Raw genomic sequence first — 7,932 nt, 5'->3', positions numbered from 1 at the left:
GACACACTTTTTTTACAGATTTATTATATGTATAGATGTATAGATTAGGTATGGTTTTTGCGGCTTTACTTTTGTTTAGCGTGTGTAAAAAATTAGGGCCTACAAAACTTCTTTGTACACAATATTCTTTACTACCATCCACCATTACGTACTTGAAGGTTGTGGACTGTATGATTAGTGTGGTGCCGAATAGGGCTGCTGGCGGGGACGCTCTTCAACAAGGCAGGGTGCAGACAATAACACTATTCAGGGTTAATTCTTCCTTTATTTCTTCTTGTTAACTGGAGCGCTGCTGGATTCGGACTGCCCGATCACCTTTTTTTTGGTATGGCATCTCGCAGTTCAGCCTAGGAGGCCGTGTACTGCTTAACCGGACTTTTCCCTGTGGATGCCTAGAATTTAAGGCCTCCAGCCAGGGGCGTAAAACAACTTATAAACTAAGCGACTGCGCTAAGGGTACCCCCTGTGGGGTCGGACCTCGGCTTAGGGCGTCGCTGGGGAGGCAGCAAAGGGACAGGCTGGATCATATGATCATTATTATTAATGGGGAATTTAAAGCTACTGGCTCAGCTCGCGGGCTGGCTCGATGAGCAAGGGTCGGGAGGACAGAGAACGGGACGTCGCGGCGGACCTCGGCGGCGAGGTTTGTACGAACGCGGTTTGTGTTTGTATAGGGTGCTAGTGAGTTTACTACTCTCTTGGAGGACAGTTATCTCATCGTCAGGTTCTAGAAGGGCATGCCTAGGGCGGCGAATCCTACTGATGCGGGAGGGAGTGTAATTACTGGCTGACACGATAAGTGAGTTATCGTGTTTCTCAGCGCGTTCGAAGTACCGTATGGCGGCACGCTTCATATACTGGCGGATGGTAGGGATTTTTAAGTCGACATGAAGAATCTCATTTCGAACATAATAGGAGCTCCTGTGATTTTCCGTAAGGCACGGTTTTGAAGGGCTTGCATTCTGTGAAGGAGGCGATGGCTTGCCTGTGCGAACACAGGGCAAGCATACATCATGACGGGGCGTATGCACGATCCGTAGAGGCGTAACTTGATTTAAGAGATAATTTGCTCTTTGAATTGAGCAAGAAGTGCAATCTGCCGTACACAAAGGCTGCTCTAGAGCGCACCTTACGTATGTGCTCGGCGAATGAGAGGCGCTGGTCTAAGATTACACCTAGATATTTGGCATGCTCCTTCCAAGGAATCGGCCTACCAAACATGGTGACTGACGGGGCGCGGGAGGAAGCCTACGGCGGGGCTCGAAAAGAGTATGGCCTGGCTTTTGTCGGGGTGGAGTTCGATTCTCCATAGCCTAGTCCAGACACCTAGGGTGTTGCAATAGGCTTGGAGATGTCTCACTATGGCGGCTGGGCTGCGGCCTGAGCAGTAGATTGCCGTGTCGTCGGCGAATAGGGCTAGTTGAACATGCTTGTTCTTAGGAATATCGCTAGTGTATAGCGTGAAGAGGATGGGGGAGAGTACCGAGCCTTGTGGGACGCCAGCTTTTATAGAGTGGGCCGAAGAAAGAGTGCCGTCTATGCGATAGCGAAAGGTGCGATTCGACAAAAGTCTCGTAAGATGACGACGAGACGGTCTGGGACACCGAGTTGGTAAAGCTTGTAAATCAAGCCTTTGTGCCAGACTTTGTCGAATGCCTTTGCTATGTCGAAGAGAATCGTGCCGGTGAGTTGGCCACGTTGGAATCCGTGGCTCACACCTTCCACGATGCGGTGGACTTGTTGGACACAAGAGTGATGGGTTCGAAAACCAAACTGTTCTAATGGAATAAGACTCTTTGCTTCGACGTAATCTTTGAGACGCTTATAGATAAGTATCTCGTAGATCTTGCCGAACACATTGAGTAAACTGATAGGGCGATAGCTGGACGGGTCTGATTTTGGTTTACCGGGTTTGGGAATACCGATTACGGTTGCCTCTTTCCATGCCTGTGGGAACAGGTTATGGGGTCATGGCGCAATTGAAGATCGCGGTCATGAGCATTACGAGGGAAGCGGGTAGGATTTTGAACACTTTATTGGTTATTCTATCTGGGCCCGGAGCTTTACGGGGTTTGAGACGTTTGATGATCTCTGCCACTTCGTCTGGAGTGACGGGAGGCAGGGGATCGTCGGGGTCTTCTTGCGGTGGTAGGGATCTGCGCTCGACCTCGGCTTCGACCTTTAGTAGGTGAGCCGGGTCGACCGGTTGGGTACTAGGCGAGCATTGAGCCTCGAGGCTGTCGGCCAGACATTCCGCTTTTTCATCGTCCTCGAAGGCGATGGAATTGTCGGGGCGTTTGATCGGCGGGGTGGAAGCTACTTCATCGGATTTGAGTTTCCTTTGAAGCTGCCAGAAGGCTTGATGAGTCGGCTCCAGTTCGCTCAGCGTCTTGTCCCAGCGCGTTTCACGCATCTCAGCAAGGCGTTCCTTTACAGCACGCTGTAAGTTACGCATGTGAGACTTGTTAGCGTCGCAGGGAAAGTACTGTAGGCACGGACAGCCGCGTTCTTCTCGGTCACCAGAGCACTCACGTCATCCGGGAGCTTGAAGCGATGAAAGCTCGTCGCTTCAACTCTACGTGAACACTTGTCCACGGTGGATTGTACGTGCTCGGTGAACGAGCCGATCGCGCCCGTCATGTCAGCGACTGAGTTGATTTCATCGGGAATTGATTCTAACTGGGCGGAGGAGGATTTCAAGCTTTCGCTTAGCATTCTCCAGTCCGTGACAATCTGGGTGGGAGGAGGGCGATCCGGGTCGAGTGGGCCTGAGCGCGAGGCTAGTTCCACAAGAACCGGTCTGTGGTCGGAGGTGAGCTCGTGTAGTACCTCGATCGAATGTAAACGTAAGTTTACGTTCTTGAGGAGAGCTACATCGAGAACGTCGGGAAGGTGGTCGACTATATTAGGAAAGTGAGTGGGATGCATCGGAGCGATGACATCGAAGTTGAGGGATTCACACTGATTGAATAGCAACCTGCCTCTTGGAGAAGTAGTGTTGCTATTCCAGGCGGGATGTTTGGCGTTTAGATCGCCTGCTATTATTACAGAGTCGCTCAGGCCTAGTAAGGCTCTGAGATCGTTCGTGAAAAGGATCGGGTCGTAGGATTGAAAGGATGAGGACGTGGGAGGGCAGTAGGCCGATACGAGAGTTATCGACTGGTGGTGGGACATGGCTAGTCGACAGATCGAGGCTTCAATGCAGCTTAAGTCGGGGGGAGTGATCTCTACACAATGTAGCGATCTTTTATAATAGATAAGCGTGCCGCCTTTGTGGCGTGTGATCCTGTCATTTCTAATTAACTTATAGTTAGCTATATTAGGGCCGCGTACACGCGGCTTTAGGAAGGTCTCTTGTACGAGAAGAATGTCTATCTTATGGGATTGTAGGAAGGCGGAAATCTCGTCGCGTTGGCCGAGAATACCGTTGGCATTATAATAGCCAAGCCTAAGGGAATGGGGTTTAATTTTGGATGTATTATCCATTTCTATTTCCTAAAGTGAGGCAGGTTTTGAACTGCCTGGGCGACGTCTGAATACTCCTGCATAACGGAGTAGAGTTTGATAAGGTCGCCATTGCTGGCGACTATCTCCCTCGAAAGTTGTTGAGCTCTGTCGCTCGTAAATACACTGAACGTGCTCAGTATAACGTTCATAGAACTGAGCGCTGATACTGGGCTAGAAGAAGGCGCGATCGCTTGCGCTTGCGCGGGCTTGGCGGCTATAGGAGCCGCGGAGGGCGCGGAGGGCGCGGAGGGAAGGACGGGAGGGACGCGAGGTAAGCTCGCGGGCGCCGCGGTGGAATTATTCACCGGGGCGGGAGTTGGCTGGGGCTGAGTTGGCCTCGGGGTTGGAAAGGCTCTCTGATGGTTGAGAGGGTTCCATGGGGAGGGCCGTTGTGGGCTGAGACGCTCGGGAAGTTGAGCGGTAGGTAGCCTCGCTGATGGGCTTTCCCTTAGCTGGCGGGCGTTTGCACGCTTGGCCAGCTTGGAGACGTTTTGGGGCCTTTGGGCAGCCGCGGTAGTTGGCGGGATGGCCTGAGGCGCCGCAGAGTACACAGCTCGGAGGCTCGGTGCACAGAGTGCGGTCCTTGGGTCGCGGGCAGTCGGAGGTGCCGTGTTGGCCTAGGCATTTCACGCACCTAGGCTGGGCGAAACAGTTGCGCTGTGAGTGACCCCACAGTTGGCAACGGTGACATTGGGATACAATGCCAGATCTATTTGGCTTCTCGATTGAGATGCCGGTTAAATTACACACCGATTTGATGTTAAAAATCGGGTGGATTTTGGAAGGACACGGCTCGCATACTACGAGCACCATGTCGAAGGCGTGGCCGCTGCGGGCGCGGTGCATCCTATGGACTTGCGTCGCAGGGATGTTTTGTGACTTAAGGTCACTTAAAATGTCATCCGAAGGGATTTCCTTCGGAATACGGGTAATGACGACCCGGAGAGGTTTTTCCTCAGGGAGGGAGTACGTATGGAACGAAATGTTCCTCGCTCTTAGCGCTTTAGTTATTTCCCTATAGTCGTCTGACGTAGGGAGGACGATTTTTATACCGTTGCCGGTATTGGAGGCCGATCTGTAGTTGATCTTACGATCAACACACAGCTTGGACACTTCGGTCCATTTTGCCTTGTCCTGTAAGTATACAGGCGGCGGAGGTTTGTTTTTTGGTGCGCTTTTGGGCTTAGCGGCACCTTGGGAGGAAGCGACCTGCGAGGTCGAGGGTGACGGGGCGGGGGATGCTGTAGACACAGCGGGCGGGCTAGGGAGAGGAGATGCGGCAAGGGCGATGGTCTTGCGCGCCTTGTCATTATTGTTGTTCTTTTTCCTCTTACCTCCCAGTACGACGGTGAAGTCGTCATCGGAGGAAGAGGAGTCGGAGGGCTCGGCGGGTTGAGCATCCTCTGGGACGGGTGAGGCAGAGCGAGAGGACGAGGTGTCCATGCATTCGGCGTCGACGTTTGACGCAGGTGCACTCGCCTGAGTTATTTCCATTGTCTGTGAGACAATGGGATTAGAAACAATGGTCGAGTGCAGCTGGGCATCGACCATTGTATTGGGGATTACCGTTTCCGCTAATGCGGCGGTTTTCCCCGAAGAGACAATTATAGGCTCGACAATGGGGCGCGGCACAGCTGCGCCGGCCTCCTTTGTTGAGCCGTTATCTATAACACAATAGCGCGCTAGGCGCGGGTCCTTGATATCAAGGTTACTAATAATGTCGCCATATTTGGCGACGATGTCTTGGTCCTTGAGGAGGACCTCAAAGAAGAACTTAATTACTTCGGTAGTCATTTTCCCGTGAGGGAAGAGGGCTACCGAGCTAAAAGAGGTGGGGGCCTAATTATAAAAACCTAACAACCTATCTCCTATCTCCCCGGGTGGATGGGCCCGGGATGTGTAACCCTCCCTGCCGGGTATAGGCAGGAGGTGAGTACCTATTGGTGAGCCCTAAGCTTGTAAACCGTTCGCCAGTCTTATTGTGCGAACGGGCCCTAGCCAGTCTAGTGCGAAGGGTATAGAGATACCCAACCGACACCAGGTGTGTAGCTGTGAAAGCAAACCAGATGCAAGGCACGACTAGGAGATCCCCCAAGGCCGAAATCCGAGCTCCCGTCCAATTGACTGCCTTGCCCTGAAGGGGTTCGGCGGGTGTGATTGGGTCAACACCCTCTCGGCTTCGTTGTCACCGTATGGTTTCAACCGAGAACCACGAAACTGTGGCTTTTACCCAGAAGGGGTCAGCTGAATTTACTTGACACAAACGTTTTAGAAACAGGATAATCGTCCGCCGCTTTGAAAAAAGCAGCTTTAGATTGATATATTTGTAGTCGGCAGAGCGACTACGGTGAGCGTTACGTCGGGCGTAACAAAGACAAAAGTCGTAAACGGGCGAGCGCAGAGCGACACGTCCGTACACGACGAGAGTCAGAAGTGGAGTCCTGCCCGATCACCCAAATATGCCCTCATTATATACGCTAGAGCGCGGGTAAGTCGTTCACAATATGGCCGATGCGACAGCCAATGGGAGCGAGGGGCGTTCCCGTGCCCTATGTATGGGAATCTTTCTGGGGCAGTTTTCAGGTGATTTGGCATACTTATAACGTTCCAGCTATGCCTATCCTATGCAACCCGATTTCCCTTATATTATACAAAAAATTCACCCTTAAAAACATCCCTTTTTAATTAGAAAACTTTAAAAAACTCAAACGGCTCTCGTTAAGGTAAGGTTTCGATAACATTCGGTTTAATTTGTCGATCATCCTACTAGCGCCGCTCGTGGCCAAAAAGGAAACTAGAATTCAAAGTACCAATACCCTAGACTTACTATTTGAATCTATTTCTAGGGTTTTTTCTAGGTTGCATAAGATAGGCATCTCACTTATCTGAGGGCACGGCAGTGCCCCAGCCAAGACTCGAGCAAAGCGGGCACGGCCGTACCATCTTTTCTCGAAGCGTTTCGCGGCTATTTCAGCCCCCTGTATCTTCCATGTGAACAAAGCTAGGAGTTTAGGTTTTCGATGACCAAGAGTAAGTATTAGAACAAGCTCAGTCCCAAAATTACAAGAAATTTGAATAAATAGTTTACGAGTTATGAGCGATCAAAGTTACACCATTTTGTCACTGACTCACTCACTGACCGATCATCAAAAGTCTAAGGTACTTCTAGCAAACTTAGAACCTTCAAATTTGGCACCAAGATAGGTTATTGGCTACATATAAAGGGAAAATTATAAAAACCTTAAAACTTTATAAAAAAATAGGAAACAAATTTATATTTGCGGTTTTTCAAGAACATTGTGTATGAATTTTGACTGCATTGATAACTTTGTTATTTATTTATGTACAAAATGTTACCATTTGTTTTATTGTTACGTAGTGTGGTATATTGTTATTATGTATTAAATATACATACATATGAATAAAAAAGCTAGGTTAAAATAAAATGAATAATGATAAAATCTTTCATATTAATGCAGTGCGATAAATACTGCATGCTCGCTCGATAGATGGCGTTGTCCTGGTCTAAATCGCGCTACGGTTTTTAGTAAAAAAAAAAAACAAATAATTTCATGTGATAGCGCCATCTACCACTGAAATAAATCTCTTTTATTCTAAAAGATATTCGATTAAAAAATTCGTCAATTTCGAAATTGCTTAATTTATTTAAAAAAAATGTTGTTTACGTGCTACTTTAGGTCTACATATTTAGTTAGTTGCATGTAAGTTAATTTAATTTGTTATATACTTAGAGAAGAAGGAGACCTACAAAAAATAAATTAGATCCCACCAAAAACATTAAATGTAAAAAAAGCCAATCCTCTACGCAATTCCTCCACCGTAAAAAGTTTTGAGATCGCATAGAAGCCAAGTCCTGTTCAACTTTATTTGTAATAATAAATCAATATTTTGTGACTATATCAATAGTTTTGTTCACATTACAATAATATTGTCTTGGCCATGAGCACAAGTTAATAGTCGCTCCCTGAAATAATGTGTAAATACCATTGAATTGATACATTCTATATGGACATGATTTTACGATTGGAGTGATTGGAATTTGAGATCACCATGGACCAAACATGCGCCATAGTAAATGTGCAGGTCATGATTTTGGATGATACTGACTGTCGGTCATTTAGTAACAATTGAAAAAACTAAAAGTATTTAATTCTGTGATATTAAACTTCATGATTGACTTTCACCTCTCCAAGATATGCTGTATTATATTTGTAGTTTATTGTGCTCATGGCCAAGTCAATATTATTGTAAAGTGAACGAAACTATTGATATGGTCACAAAATATTGATTTATTATTAAAAATAAAGTTGAACAGGACTTGGCTTCTATGCGATCTCAAAACTTTTTACGGTGGAGGAATTGCGTAGAGGATTGGCTTTTTTTACATTTAATGTTTTTGGTGGG

The 7,932-nt window shown here is 47.9% G+C and overlaps 1 long non-coding RNA gene across 1 annotated transcript; it reads right to left on the bottom strand.

Annotated features, from left to right (window-relative positions):
* Positions 1–245: 245 nt before the first annotated feature.
* Positions 246–6,386, bottom strand: LOC135118143 (uncharacterized). The gene is made up of 2 exons (XR_010277383.1): positions 5,961–6,386; positions 246–315 (listed from the first exon to the last, which is right to left on the bottom strand). It is a non-coding gene; the product is annotated as an uncharacterized LOC135118143 (long non-coding RNA).
* Between the last annotated feature and the right edge of the window lie 1,546 nt (positions 6,387–7,932).

Source organism: Helicoverpa armigera, chromosome 18 (genome assembly GCF_030705265.1).
Source record: "Helicoverpa armigera isolate CAAS_96S chromosome 18, ASM3070526v1, whole genome shotgun sequence".
Lineage (NCBI taxonomy): Eukaryota > Metazoa > Arthropoda > Insecta > Lepidoptera > Noctuidae > Helicoverpa > Helicoverpa armigera.
Note: the sequence above shows the minus strand (reverse complement) of the source record. Positions and strands in the feature narration are given on the sequence as shown.